The sequence below is a fragment of the Eurosta solidaginis genome, chromosome 1, assembly GCF_040869045.1.
Source record: "Eurosta solidaginis isolate ZX-2024a chromosome 1, ASM4086904v1, whole genome shotgun sequence".
Classification (NCBI taxonomy): Eukaryota; Metazoa; Arthropoda; class Insecta; order Diptera; family Tephritidae; genus Eurosta; species Eurosta solidaginis.
The window spans coordinates 312497628-312516395 of record NC_090319.1 but is presented as its reverse complement, the minus strand read 5'-3'; positions in this window follow the sequence as shown (position 1 = coordinate 312516395).

The window sequence follows — 18768 nt, the reverse complement described above, 5'->3', positions numbered from 1 at the left end:
TCAACAAAAAGCTTCAAAGCTGTTTTATTACACAACGTAAATAAATTTCCATATCTTTCAATTGCCCATTCAGTACATTTTAAAGAAAATTATGAAAGTGTCAAAATTTTGTTTGAATCTGTTAAATATCGCGAGTTCAACGGGCAGCTAATTGTATATTTTAAAATGGTGGGATTTTTGATGGGACTTCAAAGTATCCGTATTATTTGTGCTTGTGGGAGAGTAGAGCGGATGGTAAGCATTATACTCAACGGACGTGGCCTGTAAGAACAGAACTTTGTGTCGGCAAAGAAAACGTAAAATTTGTGGCAAGTATTGAAGCGGAAAGTGTTAATGCCACCTCTGCATATTAAATTAGGGTTGATGAAACAATTTGTTAAAAAACAGGATCAAACTTCAGAAGCCTTTGAGTACTTGAGAAATTTTTTTTCCAAAGTTACCGGAAGCAAAAACTAAAGCTCGTGTTTTTGTTCGCCCACAAATCAGTTAAATTTTCACCGATAAAAAATATCCATCGTTGCTGAATCATACTCAAAAAGCGAGTTGGAGCTAATTCAAAGCAATCGTTTCTGGTTTTTAGGAAATAACAAAGCCAAAGACTGCGAAAAGCTAGTTGAAAATATGCTAACAAATCTTAAGGCGATGGGCTGCAAGATATCAGTAAAAGTACATATGCTGAACTCTCATTTAGATAAATTTCAAAAGAGCAAGGAGAACGTTTTCATCAGGAAATTATGAGCTTCGAACAACGTTATCAATTCCAATATATTGAAAACATGATGGGAGACTATATTTGGGGAGTTATTGAGGGATAGTTCCTACGAGCATAAACAAAAAAATATAGCTTTAAATCATTTTCCACTTTTTTGTAAGTTATTTCGCTATTAAAACTTAATAAAAATAATTATTTGAACTGTTTCATTTTCAAGTAAAAATTAAAACCACAGATTTTGAAAAATATTGTTCAAGCGGTTTCCTGAAGAGGAAAGCAAGCTTTTTCACACCAAAAATTTTTGTCGTCAAATTACGACCTAAAGAATTGAAATTTAATGCTTTGAAGTCAAAGTCAAATTTTGCGTTGACTCGTGTTATCTGCTATCCTTCTTGGAAGGCCTTTCGAAATTTCGCATACTTTTGACAAGAGATTATTCCGGCCATGTTAACTTTCGCGGTATGAATTCGTGGCCACTTATAAAAACCAAGTTGTTTTTTCTTAAAATGATAACTCTAAAAATTTCTCAGCTCTACCTCAAGCTACCGACTATGCCAAGCTGCTACTTGGCTATCAAATGGTCTGCATTTGATTGGGCTTTACAAAGACACTTCAGAATAATAAAACTCTCCACCCGAATTTCATTATATATTCATTTGAAACATTTAGATATATCTTAGGCATGTTTTTATTTTCTAAACCCGTGCTCCATCTAGTGGAATTTTTGTTTCATTTGCTGCATTGTCTTCATTCTCTAAACTATTATTTAGGTTGTATGTTTGTACCATAATGTGAAGCTTCTTAATAATTGGTTGCTGTTGTAGCAGTGCTTCGCCCCTTCCAATAGATGTGACCACTGGCTATTTGTCATCACTTTCCTCTCTCGGGAGTCCTAGGAAGCATGCTGTTTCAACAGGGTTGGACTACACAGATAAGGGTGTAAGAGGTTCCATATTGCAATTGAAATGATGGTCGGTGTCAAATGGGAACACATTACAAGCGGGATATATATTGAGTATGCCGGAGTCGATTCTGTATAAGTTAAAGTTTAGCCACTTAACGTTTACTGATCGAAATTTAGCTAGCGGGACGCACGTGTCTCTGGGGAGTTTCCTTTCAATAACAGCAAGTTAAGGGGTTTGCCTCTAAAACTAGTTTTACCCATTCAATTCCTGATATAGTGGTGCACTTTCTAATTTAGATCTAATTCTAATGTGGTTACTTTTTAATTAAAAAAAAAAAAAAACAAAGATATCTGCAGAAATCTTTTGCAATTAGCTATAACATCAGCCAGTAGGTTTAATTCTTTTCAGTTTTTTCCATCAAAATAAAATAGCAATAGTTTAATAAAAAAAAATTATTATGAATACGGCTCAAATTCATACAAAAGCCTACCGATTCTTCATACTTGATTCCTTTCTCTCCTCCGTATCTTCTTCCTTTACATTCTCAATTTTTCTTTCTTCTACTGCCACTTTCTTTCCCCTCGCTTAACCTTTCCCTATTCTAATTCATCTCCTTACTTGCACATGCTTCCAATCTTCCAATTACAATTTCTTAGTTTTTGTCACCCTTTTCTACTCACACTTTCTTCCTTCACTCTATCCCACTATCCCTTCTCTTTCTTTCCCTATTTTATCCGTACTCCGATCAATTTACATATCAAATAAACTGCACCAATAATGATATTTTGTGGAATAGGTCGACGCCTGGTAGACTAAACTGGTCGACTTTTCTCTCCTTGAGAACCATCATTATACTTCAAGGAATATTCTTAAAAAAATATTAGCGAAATCGGTTCATTCTCAAGTTGTGTGCTTAGCAACACATTCTTCGACTTATTTTATTACTTCCTTTACATTGGGTTGGTTGAATGCTTATCCGCTTTTCAAAAAATCTTGCAATCGATTTTAAGTAACTTCTCATTCAGCTACAAACGTGAAACTCTACACATAGGCTAGAACGCCGAGACAATGCAACAAAAGGAAAAACAAAATCCATTAGGTGGAGCATGGATCGAAATAATTAGATAAGAATTTAAAAATTTTCAAACCAGCTTTTAAGTAACTTCTCGATGAGCATGAGGTTTGAAATTTCAAAGTAAATTCAGAGGTCAAGGACAGCCGATGACACGATACAAGAAGATTCGTTAGGGGGCGCACGGGTTGAGATATTTAGAAAAATCGTACGAAACGGAGGGAATTTTGGAATTGATTTTTATGTAAGTTCTCATTGAGCTACAACTGCAAAAGTTCACAGAAAGGATAAGACGCCGAGAAAATCTAAGAAAAGAAGAAAAAAAATGCCGTTAGGTGGCGCGCGGATCGAAATATTTAAATAAGAATTTGGAAATTTGAAACCGGGTTTTAAATAAGTTCTCGATGAGCTAGGGGCTTAAAATTTAGAGCTTAATTCAGAGGTCAATGACAGCCAATGACACAATAAAAAAAGTATCGCTAGGGGGCGCACGGACTGAGATGTTTAGAAAAATCAAAAGGAACGGAGGGAATTTTGGGATTGATTTTTATGTAAGGTCTCATTAAGCTACAAGCGTAAAACTTAGCAGACAGGTAAAGACACCAAGAAAATGTAAGAAAAGGAGAAAATAAAAATAAAATAAAAGAATTTTAAGCACTTCCATTATATAAATGGACAAAAATAAGCGAAAAATGTCTCCTTATATAAAGAGATATTCTGGCTAAACATTGATTTTTAAATTTTGACTTAGAAATTGCAAAAATTTTATGAGAAGCAAAAATATAAAGGTGGAGCGCAATTGATTGACTAATAATATCTCATTTCCCTCTAACTTTCCAATCCAAGTATTTCTATGTCAAAATTTAATAATCAAAATTTAGCAATAATATCTATAAATCTTATAAAATAAAGTCGCTAAATGCCATGTATGCACATAACTTCACACAGAATACTCCGATTTTAAAACGGTTTTTTGCATTTCAAAGCTTAGCTACGTGAGATGGTACAGTTAATATAATTTGAAGATATATATTATAGCGGCGTGGCAAATTGTCTAAATTTAACAAAAAATCATAAAATGTTTGTTTACACAGCTATAACTCATAATCGGATGGATGGATTTCAAAAATTCTACTTTTCAGTAAAACTTTGAACTATTTACCTTCGATCTACATAAAAAAAAAAAAAAAAATACTTGATTCCTTTCTTATATCAGCAAAATTGTTTAAACAAAAGTAACATTTTTGTAAAAAATGCGTATGTGTGTTTGTTCGCTGTGAACTGTCCGCGCTAATTGCGTTTGAGTGAGGCATGATGCGACACATACATACGTACATATATAGCATTCGCTGCGTTATTTAACTTCGGGCGTATGTTTATAAGTATGTATGGATGTACATCACTACATAGTATAAAACAAAGTCGCTTTTTCTGTCTCTATGTCCCTTTGAATGCTTAAACCTTTAAAAATACGCAACGTACAGAGAAATTTTTATACAGCTGGGTGACTAGGATTTCAAGATATGGGCAAAACCTGGACCCGGATACCCCTAGAATGTGTGTGTAATGTGGATATCAAATGAAAGTTGTTACCGAGAGCTTTAAAGTAATTTTCATTGTGATATTCGATTTAGTTGCATTAACTTGGCAAAACTGATAAATGTGCATGCGAAGCCGAAATAAAGATATGAATTAATAATGCCCACATACTTATTTACATACGTCCTATTCGATTTGCATGGTAATAAAGGATGAAGAAGAATGGGAAAAACTTTAGAGAAGAGAAAAGACGGAAGGAGAAGGAGACTGAGAAAGAGATAGAGTGAGACGAAATTAGAGATAGATGAAGCGAAAAGACGGAGGGAGGAATGAATAAAAGGATTAAGAAAAAGTGAAAAAGTGAGGAGGAGGGGCAGAGTTAGACGGAAAAAGTTTATTAAAATGTATGGAGATAGACCAAATTTAGGGCAGAACAACGTCTGACGGGTCTGCTAGTGTCTATATATAAGGAGACAGTTTTCGCTGACTTTTGTCCATTTATATAAAGGAAGTGCTTAAAATTTTTTTATTTTATTTTTATTTATATTATAGTATTTGGAAAAAATTGTATCTAAAGCAAAGTTCACATACGGTCTTGGCATAAATACGCGTCTGTGACTTTGTGTAACACCAAGCAAAATTTTAAATAATAATTTCATTGTATTCATGGAATCGTTCAAAGTTGCGACGAATTTTAACGGAGTAAAATTTCGAAATTTAATTGCCAAAAGAGATTGGGAGATATATGTATATATGTGCATAATTTTTTCCTACTTATGAATTTCAGTTTGTTGTTAAGCGGCATCAACAACATCAAACGATAAGCGTTGAGTAAAGTATTATAATCAATGGACACTACATTTATACTTAGATGGGCTTGACGCATAGGCTAGTATAAATCAATGAATCTTAAATCAGCTTAAGTATCAGCACAACTTGTAAACGGAATCAAACAGTTTAATTACAAAACCTGAACTTGAAGGACTAATAGGGAAATCGCTTTTGGTCTTGAGTAAGATGCTTTGAAAGACCACTGAAAGACTTTGGTTATTCAGACGCAAGGATTAAGACTCATTTACTTGTTTTATCGACGCGTAACCGTTTAAGCGGTTATGGCCGTCCAATAACGCTCACCATTTGCTTCCTTATTCTCCTAACTGGCGTTAGTTGCTAACATCAAAGGAATTTAAATCGTCTTCTACCTGTTTTCTTTTTTAGCGAAATGAAGGCTGCACAGTCCCCCTGCTGCCATGGGTGGGTTCCGATAAAAATATTTGCCTAGTCGGAGCATCTTCTTTTATTTGCTTATTATGGGCTAGCAAGCGTATGGCCAGTGAATATTTCGAAAAACTTTTCTCTAGAACACTTTGCCATTGCTTACCATAACTTTTTCATAGAAAAGAGGATTTACCTACTTGCGTTTCTGAAAAATTACGACTGGCGTTTACATCATTTTCGCGCCGCCTTAGGTGTAATTTTTTCATCCCATATGATCTTATGCTTTCTTTCTTAGGCCCGGTTTTTCAGTACAAGTTCAACTCAATTGGTCAGTTAAGCTACGCTTAAATTTACTCTGCATGTTTTCAGTATACTTTAACTGAAGTTTAAGCTGAGCTTAAGCGGCCCATCTGGCAGGGTTAAACTCTAGTTAACCTATCAGTTATTTGCGTTCACTCGAAATGGCGTCCAATATACCCAACAAACATTTGGGCTTGAGTACCATTAGAGCTCATGTTATTAACTAGGCATACTTCTAAAATCTCACAAATTGTTTCTAAACAATGGCTCACCTCGAGGATTATAGTGTATTCAGCAAAAGGGGGAATTTTTTATAAAGCAAAACTCCTATTTTTGTCATATCTTCCGCAATTTATCAGATTTAAGCTTCAAACACCACCACATGCTTTCATATATTGCACATATTGTTGTCTAAAAAAACGGATGAGATCGGTCTATATATAGTATATATCCCCCACAACCGATTGTTCAGTTAAGAAACTTTTCGTAATTACTGCCCCATTTTAATTGCAAAAGGCTTCAAATTTCAACGAATGCTATATATTGTTGTCTGAAAAAATCATAGAGATCGGTGGTATATACATATATTATATGCCCCATATAAAATGTAATTTTTTCCCATTTTTTACAGCTAGAAGCTTCAAATTTCATCAAATACTTACGTTTACATCATATATTGTTGAAATACGTGATTCGTAGTCATAGTTTTTACATGCAGACCACAAAAGATGTGAAACTTTGCATCCTCACAAAAAGTACCTACCTGTTTTTTTATTTTATATTTATCTTAAAATCGTTTCGGTATGTACATCTGTTCACTATATATTTTTTATCTTATACAGCCGATTATTTGGTGATTACGAATGGGATAAGATTATTGTTCAGCCCCATTCATGAAAGGTATGAAGTCTTCGGCACAGCCGAAGACAGTCCTGCTCTTACTTGCTTTTGATTAATTACGCTTGATTACTGCTATCAACCAGGTGTTTATTTCTCACAATAAACAGTTGCCGGTTTTGGTGGTACCATCTTGGAGATTTTTTTCAACTCCACCTCAGTTCGATATGCAATGAAGGCTATTATCAATTGGAAAAATATGTTGTATATACATTTGAGAACTGTACATTTCTCAAAATCTCTCGAAATTAGGATAATAATTGGAACATATTAATGACGTTGGAGATCAATTCGAAAACTTAATTTTACAAAATTTCTCAAAGGTTGGTAGTGATTGGAGAATAACTCGAGAACTATCTGGTTTAAGAATAACTAAATAATGTATTTGGATATCACTTCCCGACCTAGATATACATTTCGCTGGAGAATTTTTCTTTCATATTTGTTGGGTACAAAAAATCCAGCTTTTGCCGTATTTACAAATTATCTAGATAATAAAAAACGAATGTTGCCGCACAAAAAGCATACCCCAAATGCGGCCTTATACTGTGACTGAAAAACTGCTCAGTTTTTTAACTGGATTTTAAATTTGACTAGAGTTTAAGCAAACTTAGTTTACGCTTAGCTTAAACAACTACTGAAAAACCGAGCCTTATAGTGATATATTTTTTAAAATGTCCGTGAAGCATGAAAAATCGCATCAGAAAAAGGAAGTGCAGCGAATATTCGAATGGCGCATTTAATTGCATGTTCATTGTATTGAAATAACACGCAACGGTCAAACGCGCATTGGAGTGAATATATACAGCAGTGAACACGAAAAGTGCAGTGGTAATTTTTAACAACTTTTTTTTTTTTAATAAAATCCAACATTATCAATAATTTAAAAACTTTTAACTGAAACTAGGCAAACGAAAATGAAAAAATCGGAAATTTGAGAAAACCTTACGAAAATTTAATTGCAATCAATTTGAGTCTAACAAAATATATATTCCTAGCCGGACCCGTGCGTATCTTGCGCAACAAAATACAAACCTCTCATATCAAATAACAACAGAGATCAGCTGTTCTATAAATCAATCATCTATCTATTAATAAAACCTTTCGTTCGATTGCGCATCCATCTGGAGAATGTTAGCAATTGCCGGTAATGCAGTGTTAAATCTAATCAAGTATTCACAATAGTGCCATAGTACAAATAGATTTCTTTGTGTGCTCACAATCGTTTATTTTTAACAAATTATTTTAATAAAATATAGCAAAACAAAAGCACTAGGACTAATAATGCCCAAAGCTCGCTAATAGCACGAATATCCATCTTTACAACCAACAGTTATTTATAGATTTGGATCCCAAATAAGAGCGAAAAAGCAATTAGAAATAATATATAAGATAGGTCTCTGCAAATCTGTATTGATATTTGGTTTTTTTTTTTTTTCATGTATTTTTTCATTTCTTCCATACGAAGGACCCATAGTTTATTTTCTTATATTGAAAAGAATCTGAGTCACCATAAGGAAAAAAATAACGGAAACTATATTTTAAGATACTCTTAATTTTAATTTTGTTATAATAAAATTTACTGGGCTCCAAAAATTCATACTCAAATAAATTCAGTAAACTCTTAGTTTTAAGTTCTCGTAAAATTTTCTCGACCCTTTTGGAGAAAGTTTTTGAGATTAGTTTGCATAGTTTCCATTACAAAATTCATAAAATTTGTTCTTCAAATATTGAAAATAAAAAAGAAGAATTTGAGTGACGAAATTTGTTAAATACAGCGACTGCTATTTTCGTGTTCGCTACTGCATATATGTGAAGAAAAGAAAGATAAGAAATGTTAATGGTGAATGATAATATTTTGTATTTAATGTGTTGCCGATTTTTATTTTCACAATTAAAAATATTCACCTCAGAGTTGGTTGGCAATGAATCCGAATGATTGTAATTCGGTACGGTGGAGTTCATCTTTATAAGATCAAATGTATTAGTAACAAAGTTATTATTTTGTTTTTATACCAAGCATGTACTACCACCACATGACTATTGACGTATATAAATTCGAGATTGTGAGGGATTTCAACTAAAGAATATCAGCTTAGAAATCAAACTGAGAATAATTCTTGACAACGAGTGCTACTTTGGACTGAGTAGGCAATTGAAAAGTAATGTCCTTTTGCGACGAACAAAAATTACGCTCTACAAGTTGTTCATCATACCTGTCCTGATGCATTGGCCGGAATTATAGACAGTGGCAAGAGAAGATGATATGGCTCTTGGAGTGTTCAAAGTAAAAGTCTTTGGGAAGATTTATGGTCCTGTCCATGAAACCGAGAGCCTATATCGAAGGAGATATATTGATGAGCTGTATGAGCTTTACGTAGATAAAATTATAGTGCAACTTATAAAAAACAAAGGCTTCACTTTCTAGGCCATGTGATGCTAATTTACGAAGATGCTCCGACCAAGAAAGTATTTCTGTCGACACCGCAGTTTAGAAGCAGAGAAAGCGGGAGACCTGCACTGAGATGGTAGAGGCAGGTGAAAGAAAAATTGACCTTACTTGGTGCTTAAAATTGGCTTCAGTTATCGCGAAACTGCAAAAGCTGACGTGGCTTGTTATTAAACGGCCAAAATCACTTAAGTAGTTAATGCCCAATTAATGATGATGATAATGATTTACTTGTACACAAGGGTATTATAACTTTAATTAAATAATGGTTGTACCTAATGACATAAGGGAATCCAAATAGAAATATAATTCCTTATATCAAGGTTTTAGCATCCATTCATCCGTTGATAGTATAACTTGAGTAAAAATTGAGATATCTTTGCGAAATATGACACACAGGTTTATCTGTATCCACAATATATTGGTATTGAAAATGGACGAAATCGAACGATTACTACGTCTACTTTTTGATATCGAAATTAAAAAAAAAATGGGAAAATTCATTACAAAAGACGGATAGAGTGTTGAAACTTCATACGTGGGTAGACCATATGACTGAAAAAGGGAATTTTGAAAAAATATTAGATGTAGGCGAGACTCCACCCACATTTAAAAGAAGAAAATTTAAAAGTTTTTCAAGCTGTGAATCAAAAGCCGTTGGAGTTATGATGTTGAAATTCGGTACGTAGGTTGCCCCTGCTAATATATATATATGATGAAAACTAACGAAATCGGTTGGCGACAATACACAGTAGACTGGGCCGATTTATTAACCGATATCGCGCCATCGATTTTTTGATAGGATTTGGGCTCAGGAAAAAAGGTTCACCTTACCTTTATCAAGGAAACGGCAACTCCAGGGGGCCTTAAGGCTTCGGAAGTTGAGCCTTTGGAGGAAGCCTACATACAGGTACGGCCGTATCCTGCTCAATATTAACCTCAACTGGTCAAAAGTGGGCTACATATGTCCAAGGACAGTCTTCGACACAAACTACAAAATTATCTTCCCCACAAGGAAGGATTGGGAAGACGGATCACTCAGAGATTCGATTTCTTGGTTTTCACGGATGGATTTAAAATGGCTTGCGGAGTGGGAGCAGATGTATATGCGACTGTCCCACCCATGACCTTATGTATCCGGCTTCCCGACTCGGCAAGCGTGTTTCAAGCTGAGATCTTCGCTATCCCAGAGGCGTGTAAAGCGTTAATGGATATAAATGGTAACGGTAACAGGGTAGCCATTTTCTCCGATAGCCAGGAGGCTCTTGGAGTCCCTCGGGTCAGAAATGATATCATCAAACCTGGTTGGGCAGTGTAGGGAGAGCGCCTTGATTCTGGCGAGCCGGCAATGGCGGATGAGCTGGCACGGCGTGGAGTGGATCTTGGTGTCGCAGCAGCGAAGAAGGCCTTGCACCCCTGGTACTCATTGGAGTCATTTCGGACTCGTCACTCCAACCAACCAACCAACGCATATCCAAAAAAATAATTTTGGAGACTGCGAAAAAAAAAATGGCGAAAGGGTCAATTTGTTTACCAAAACACTCCCCAAAACCTAAAAAATATTGTTTTTTTTAAACTGCTAATGCCAACGTTTTTACAACAGTTTTTTGAAAAAAAAATATATATATATTTTGGGTTTCGGGGAGGGTTTTGGTCGAAAATTCGACTATTTCGCCATTTTATTTCGCAGGCTCGAAAATTATTTTTTTGGGTATGCGTAGTGGAACTTTTTTTCCTGAGCCCAAATCCCATCGAAAAATCGATGGCGCGATATCCGTTAACTTTCGTCCATACAAATCGACCCAGGTTAATACACACTTTTAAAACAAATTTGTTAAATAATTTGAAAATAGGTGCGGTACCGTAAACAGTTAGAAGAAGAACATTTAAAACTTGTTGCGCTATAAATCAAAAGCCGTTCAATATATCATATTGAAATTTGGCGTGTTAGTTGCCTTTGTTGTTACATTTATATATGCTTTGTTAAAATCCATAAAATCGGTTGACGACCACAATCTACTTGAAAAAAATGTCAGCCTAGTGGCAACAAAAGATTGAATATCTCTGCGGTATATAAAAATTTGTTTACGATATTTCATCTCAGTAGTGGTATAGGATAGGAAAGTACGATAGTTTAAAAATTTCGGAAAAGGAGTGTGAACCCTCTATATATGTGCATAGATATATCAGAGGACACAGCTCTGTATGTTCGATTTCGCTCGAACTTAAGAATATGAAAATATGGCTTCGGCGCTTTTTAAACGGTTTTATTTAGGTTGACTTGACAGTCTGCACTGCACAGCTGCACGGCCGTTGGTAACGAATTTTGTAATTAAAATTTAAGTAACTTGACGATAAGCTACAAGCTTGAAACTCGGAATATAGTTCAGAACCCGATGACAATGCAATAATTAGAAAAAATCGCCGCTAGGTGGCCCAGGGATCGAGATATTCACAAAAATCGCATTTGTGGTCCGATTTTACTCATATTTGGAACACATAATACATACAAGAATAGAAACGAACAATGAAAAAAATCGCCGCTAGGTGGCGTAAGGATCGAGATATTCACAAAAATCGTATTTGTGGTCCGATTTGGCGCATATTTGGAACACAAAATACATACAGGAATAGAAAGCGACCTATGATGTCCGATTTGGCTCATATTTGGAAAAAATATTACATACAGTCCGGTAGAAGTGACATCAAAATATTTTTTTTTAGTTGGAGGAGGGACAAGCATACGTGATGCAGAGTCGAGTAAAGTCTTTGGAAGGATTATGTATTGAGGACTTAGGTTGTAACAAATTGTCAGGAAAGTATCCTTGTAATAATGAGTCACTAAATGAACTAAATAGAATGAGAAATAATAGGCAATTAAAAAAAAGATTAAAAACTTGAAAATAAAAAATTTAAAAATTTTTTTTAGTTAAACGGTAATACTAACATGAAGTAATAATAATACTAAAAGCTAAAAAATAATTAGATAGGTCCTAGGTACTAGCCATCACACTTTTCACCAATCTAGGGCATTGATAAGGCAATTAAATAAAAGCGTTGGACACGTAAAATTTCTATTGATAGTCATATATAAGACCAACTGAACCTTAATCAGGTTATGCTACGCCTAAAATTTTAAAAATTTCACGTGCCCAACGCTTTTATTTAATTGTCTGATCAACGCCTAGATTGATGAGGAGTGTGGTGACTAGTACCTAGGACCTACCTAATTATTTTATAGACTTTAGTATTATTATTACTTCATGTAAGTATTGATTTCAATAAAACCGTTTAACTAAATTTTTTTTTTATTTTAATATAATTACATCTTAGGTCTCCAAAAATTTAAAGAGATTGCCTTTCTCATATGCAAAAAGAGCAAAATTGTGCGTGAGAATAGAGAAAATTCAAAGTAGGAAGGAAAGAGCTAAAACGGCATGAGAAAAAATTAAAGAGAACGAGAAATAATAGTAGAAGAACAAATCATATCGGGAAATATGACAAAGGGAGACGAGATCAGGAGCGAGCGATGTAATAAGTTTTTCCGCGGCTTTATCCCACTTAATGACAGCTCTTACAAATATTAAAAAAATTTAAAATACATTTACATATACATACTTACATACCCTCCATCTTCTTCATGTCTACCCGTGTTTTCACATATTCTGAGTGAGTTCATTACATATGTAAGCATTGCCTAAAAAAAACAGTGCTAGTAGTAGTAGTTCATATCTACGCACGTAATCGCTTATGTACTTTCTTACATATATGTTTGCAGGTACGCAATTATACATGGAAATTGCATACAAAATCAGTACACAAAAACTCACTTTAAAAATATATAAGTTGTATTTTTTCTACATGCTGATACATATGCACTTAAAATTTATATGAACTGCTTAGTTTGTAACTTTATCTACACTTATTAAATTGTGGAGCAGAAATTCAGTACAGCTAAATTTCAGTATGCATTACATTCAGTTGCTACCCGCCCGGGTATGGTGGTAGTGTGCTCTCCTACCACACCGAAGTTCCGTGGTTCACGCTCCGGGGTTCACGCTCCGGACATACAAATTTTAGAAACAAGTTTTTTCAAATGCCGTTAGGAGGCGGCATAAAACATGTAGGTCTCGTCCCGCCAATTTGCTGGAAGAATTAAAAAGGGAGCACGATGCAAATTGAAAGAAATTGAAATTTGGAAGTTATCGCTCCTTACATTAAGTTAATTTTTATTTATACTCAGTTGCAACTAAAATATGTCTCTCCATAATAAGAATGTGTGTACACTAATTATCGCAACCAATTCAGCTATGGGTTACACAATATGACCAACAGAGGTACGTGCCTCCGCTATTTTGTACAATCTGTTTCGTAGCGAGTTATTTACCACTGTCGCTAGTCTTCAATAATAGCCGCTAGATGGGTCTGCTTAATATTATCTAAGTGATGATAAGCGTTTTTTTTTTACCCGCAGAGTTAGATATGTATACAGTTGAAAAAAAACACGGCTATTATTTTTTATAATTTATAGCGATATACCTCTTACCGAGCTTCTCTTCCGTATAATTGGACATAGATACATCATTTATGTTTACTCTAAAATTTTTGAGATTTTATTGTGTAGTTTTTTAAAGCATAAATACATGAGGGGTGATTGCCAAATTACTGTTGATGGGTGACATTTAAAAAAAAAAATTTTATTATTTTGGGTTTATCCTTTTACCAAATTTAAGCTTTCCTATATTAAATATCTTACATATTTTCAATACGAAAAAATTTATGTTCTCAGTTTTTTTTGTTAAATGCAATAATATGAAAAAGTAAATTTGCTTTCAAAGAGAAGGAGCGCTTCATATACTCGTTCACATATTTGTGTGAGAGTATTAAAAATGCCATATAAATACACAACTTTATGTGTGCAAACACAGATAATTGCACCACATTATCCGCACACACACTTAAGCTTTTATTTAGTAAGTAGTAAGGTGATCACAGATTCCTTAATTGTGAATTAAACTTTCTTAACCCTAGCGCCATAGTCGTAACCATACCCATATCCATAACCATCTCCAATGTGATCGATTAATGGTGCCTTAACCTAAAAGTCGTGGAAATTTCTTAAAAATGACGAAAATGCAAAAAATTACAAACATATTCCACGAAAAATAAGTCTCTAGTCATAACGTATCCAAAACAATGAATAAAATCTACAAAAAGTTATTAAATTCACCAACTCAAATATTTTTAGGTTATGGAAGTTACACGCATAGGTACCATAATACGGCACACCCTACGATCACGTTGCTAAGCATGTGACCTATTTAGTTCAGCAGAATAAAGTCGCTGACGCGGCGCACGCGCAACCATCGATCAGGTCACCTTACATTAGTTATGGGAATCGCACGCTAAGCATTTCCTGTTTACACAAGCGAGCAGTTCTGGGTAAAGCATGGGAACTGCAACGTAAACATTTTAGTTAATCTAAGAAGTTATTTAAGTAAGCTACAACGTATGTTGAGGGCAGTAGTTAATTAGCGTGCAAGTGGCACGAATAAAGAAGTTGTGACGTTAATCTGAAATCGTTCTTTCTTTCATTTCACAAGTATCGGAGGACAGTGAGTTCCTCCGCACCTTTAATTTTTTTACATCTCCCACGAGACGGGAGATAACTTGGATATGGCGAGAAACCAAAAACCAATTGGTTAGCTATGGTATGGTTATCGCGTTAGCGTTATGGTATGGCACCATTAATCGATTACATTGATTTCCATAAGGCAGGTTCGATGAGCTGTTTTATCTGGTTATGGCTTCATGGTTATAAGTCACAATTAATTTGCCCTTTAATTAGTTAAAATTATGAAATGGCGAAAGTTTTTAAGTAACCTTCCTGAAATTGTGTGCACTTATATACATGAGCACAGAAAGGGACATTGTGTCAGTGTCCTTGTTGCCATTTGAGGTGTATTTTGCCATTATGGTTGTCAAGCAAAAATTAAGTAACCATTTGATGAAGTGTATTCTCAGGCTTTCATTTATGGTGTCTTGGGAGACTCCCATGCAGTACTTCTTCTATTTCAAGGTTTTCTCTATGTTTATAGCCACCCTATGCAGTGCCGTGTCTACCGACTTGGCGACTTTGTATTGACTGTATAAATAATTTTCTGAAAACAAGTTTAAGCTGTGCATTTGAGTAAAAAATTCTACCAAGAAGATGAAGGACACTCTTACGCGACTCACGCATATAACCAATACAAATGCAGGCATGTCTCGTAGCGGCCATTGATAAATATTCGTTTATTTTAAAGTATAAATGAGCAATTAACAGTATGAATATATAAGTATGAATTTAAATGAATGCAATTTTATTCAATGACAAGTGCACAATAATTCAATAAGCACTATTTTTATAACTTTCATGAACATAAAATGGTATATTAACTTTGGTCCGTTGTTTGTAACGTTGAGAAATGTAGAAGATAGACTCACCATTAAGTATACCGAATTGATTAGGGCGACGACCTGAGTTGATATATCCATGTCCGTCTGTCCGTCCGTCCCTTAACACAATAACTTGAGTAAATTTTGAAGTATCTTGATGACATTTTGTACACGTAGGTTCCTGGGCACTCATCTCAGATCGCTATTTTCAATGAACGATATCGGACTATAACCACGCCCACTTGCTTGATATCGAAAATTTCGAAAAACCGAAAAAGTGCGATAATTCATTACCAAAGACGGATAAAGCGATGAAACTTGGTAGGTGGGTTCACCTTATGACGCAAAATAGAAACTTAGTAAAATTTTTGGACAGCGGGCGTGGCTCCGCCCACTTTTAAAAGAAGGTAATTTACAAGTTTTGCAAGCTGTAATTTGGCAGTCGTTGAAGATATCATGATGAAATTTAGCAGGAACGTTACTCCTATTATTGTAAGAGAGATTAATACAAATTAGCAAAATCGGATACCGAACACGCCCACTTTAAAAAAAAAAAAATGTAAGTCAAATTTTAACAAAAAATTTTATATCTTTACAGTATATAAGTAAATTATGTCAACATTCAACTCCAGTAATGATATGGTGCACCAAAATACAAAAATAAAAGAGTGGCTCCGCCCTTTTTCATTTAATTTTTCTAGAATACTTTTGATGCCATAAGTCGAACAAAAATTGATAGGGGCATAGATTCTATGAGGGTAACTGTTTTCTGTAAAAATGGGCGAAATCGGTTGAAGCCACGCCCAGTTTTATATACAGTCGACCGTCTGTCCTTGCTGTATCTTTACTAAATTTAGTTCACATAAAAATGACCGAAATCCGACTACGACCACACCCACTTTTTCGATATCGAAAATTACGAAAAATGAAAAAACTGCCACAAATTTGAAAAAAGAGATTAAACATGGTAATTGGGTTGGTTTATTGATACAAAATTTAACTTTAGAAAAAACTTAACACCGTATTAAGTAGAAGAAAATGGAAAAGTTTTGCAGGGCGAAATCAAAAGCCCTTGGAATCTTGGCAGGAATACTGTTCGTGGTAGATAGGTAGGTAGGTTGAACTGGCCGGTCCATGAGGACCTCACATAGACTGATTGCGTCCGTAGTGTACGTGGCATTACATATAAAAATAAATTAGCGTTACCCGACAGATGATGTTCTGGGTCACTCTGGTCCACATTTTTGTCGATATCTCGAAAACGCCTTCACATATACACCTAAGGCCCACTCGGTTTTAAAATACTCATTACACATTTCATTTGATACTCATATCGTACAAACGCATTCTAGAGTCACACCTGTCCACCTTTATGGCGATATTCCGAAACGGCGTCCTCCTATAGAACTAAGGCCCACCCCTTTTAAAATACTCATCAAGACCTTTCGTTTGATGCCCATATTGTGTATTTTGTCATTATGGATATCAAGCAAAAACAAAGTAACAATTTGGTGTAGTCTGTTCTGAGGCTTTTCTTTGTGGTGTCTTGGAAGACTCCCATGGAGTACTTTATATATTTCAAGATTTTCTCTATGTTTATAGCACCCTATGCAGTGCCGTGTCTACCGACTTGGCGACTTTGTACTGACAGTATAAATAATTTTTTTAAAAAAAGTTTAAGCTGTGCATTTGGGCAAAAAATTCGACCAAGAAGATGAAGGACACTCTTACGCCACTCACGCAAATAACCAATACAAATGCAGGCATGTCTCGTAGCGGCCATTGATAAATATTCGTTTATTTTAAAGTATAAATGAGCAATTAACCGTATGAATATATAAGTATGGATTTAAATGAATGCAATTTTATTCAATGACAAGTGCACAATAATACAATAAGCACTATTTTTTTCTTTCAAATAAACTTGCGTATTTATATATATATTTTTGTTCAAATTAAATGATAGATATACTTTATACTCTATCACTGACTATCCTGTTGAATATATTGTTACTAACTCAACGTCATCCCACAGAAACAAGCAATTGTGTTTTTGCAAATGTTGGGCCGACTTCTGTATTCTAGCGGAATAAAAAAAAAAAAATAAATGTAAGGCGCGATAACCTCCGAAGAGATCTAAGGCCGAGCTTCTCTTCCAATTTGCGTCGTGCTCCTCTTGATTTTTCCCTACAAATTGGCCGGACGGGACCTACATGTTTTATGCCGACTCCGAACGGCATCTGCAAGGCAGATGAGTTTTCACTGAGAGCTTTTCATGGCAGAAATACAATCGGAGCGCTTGCCAGACACTGCCGAGGGGCGACCCCGCTTAGAAAAATTTCTTCTAATTGAAAAATCTTATTTCTAAAATTTTGATGTTGCTTTGCCCGGGAGTTGAACCCAGGGCATACGGTGTGTGTTCTAGCGGAATAATAATGCGTAAAAAGCAAAGTGTGACTTGTTACCAAAGAAGCTTCGTTGGATATGTTTACCCTCCTATATATGTACACTAACGGTTAAAACATATTCGACGAAATATATTTCCCTCTTACAGTATTTCTACGGTCGCTACAGCTACGCAAAGAACGTTTTTAGTTCTTGTGGTCAATATTGATAATAAATCAGAGCATTTAGCGATATGTTAAGACAAAAAATTTAGTAAGTGCCTAACAGTTTTCCTAAAAGAAATGAAAAGAAATAAAAGTAATAGTGGTATCCTTAAGAAAGTAATTTACATAAAAGTCTACAAACCGCAAATAACCCGAAATATGAATAGCGTAGGCGGTGTACATTGCTATGAGTGATCCTTCAGGATATTGTGGATGCCAAACATAGAATCGGAGACTTTATCCGGTCATTTTTGAAATGACCTCGAAAGGCAACTCAAGGCGATGATAGGAATATATTCAAGATAGCTCTTCTGAACACATTAAGACTACATACTGCAGAAATTGCCATGTAGTTTAAGGATAGCAAATACATGAAAATTAGAATCGCATTGGTATAGCGTCTATTGAGGGAAAAATAATTTGAAGGCACGTGGCTAAAAAAAACCCGCTTTCCACAACAAATAAGCGATCCCGCGCGCTAACTGGTATTACGAAAACCTAAATTAAACAGGGAACGATTGGCTATGATTCATATTCACTAATGAGTGCAAAATAAATTTTATTCAGTTAATGCTCGCGATGTGTAGTAAGTCCCAAAAATCAGGAAGATTCAAGATTGATCGAGTCAA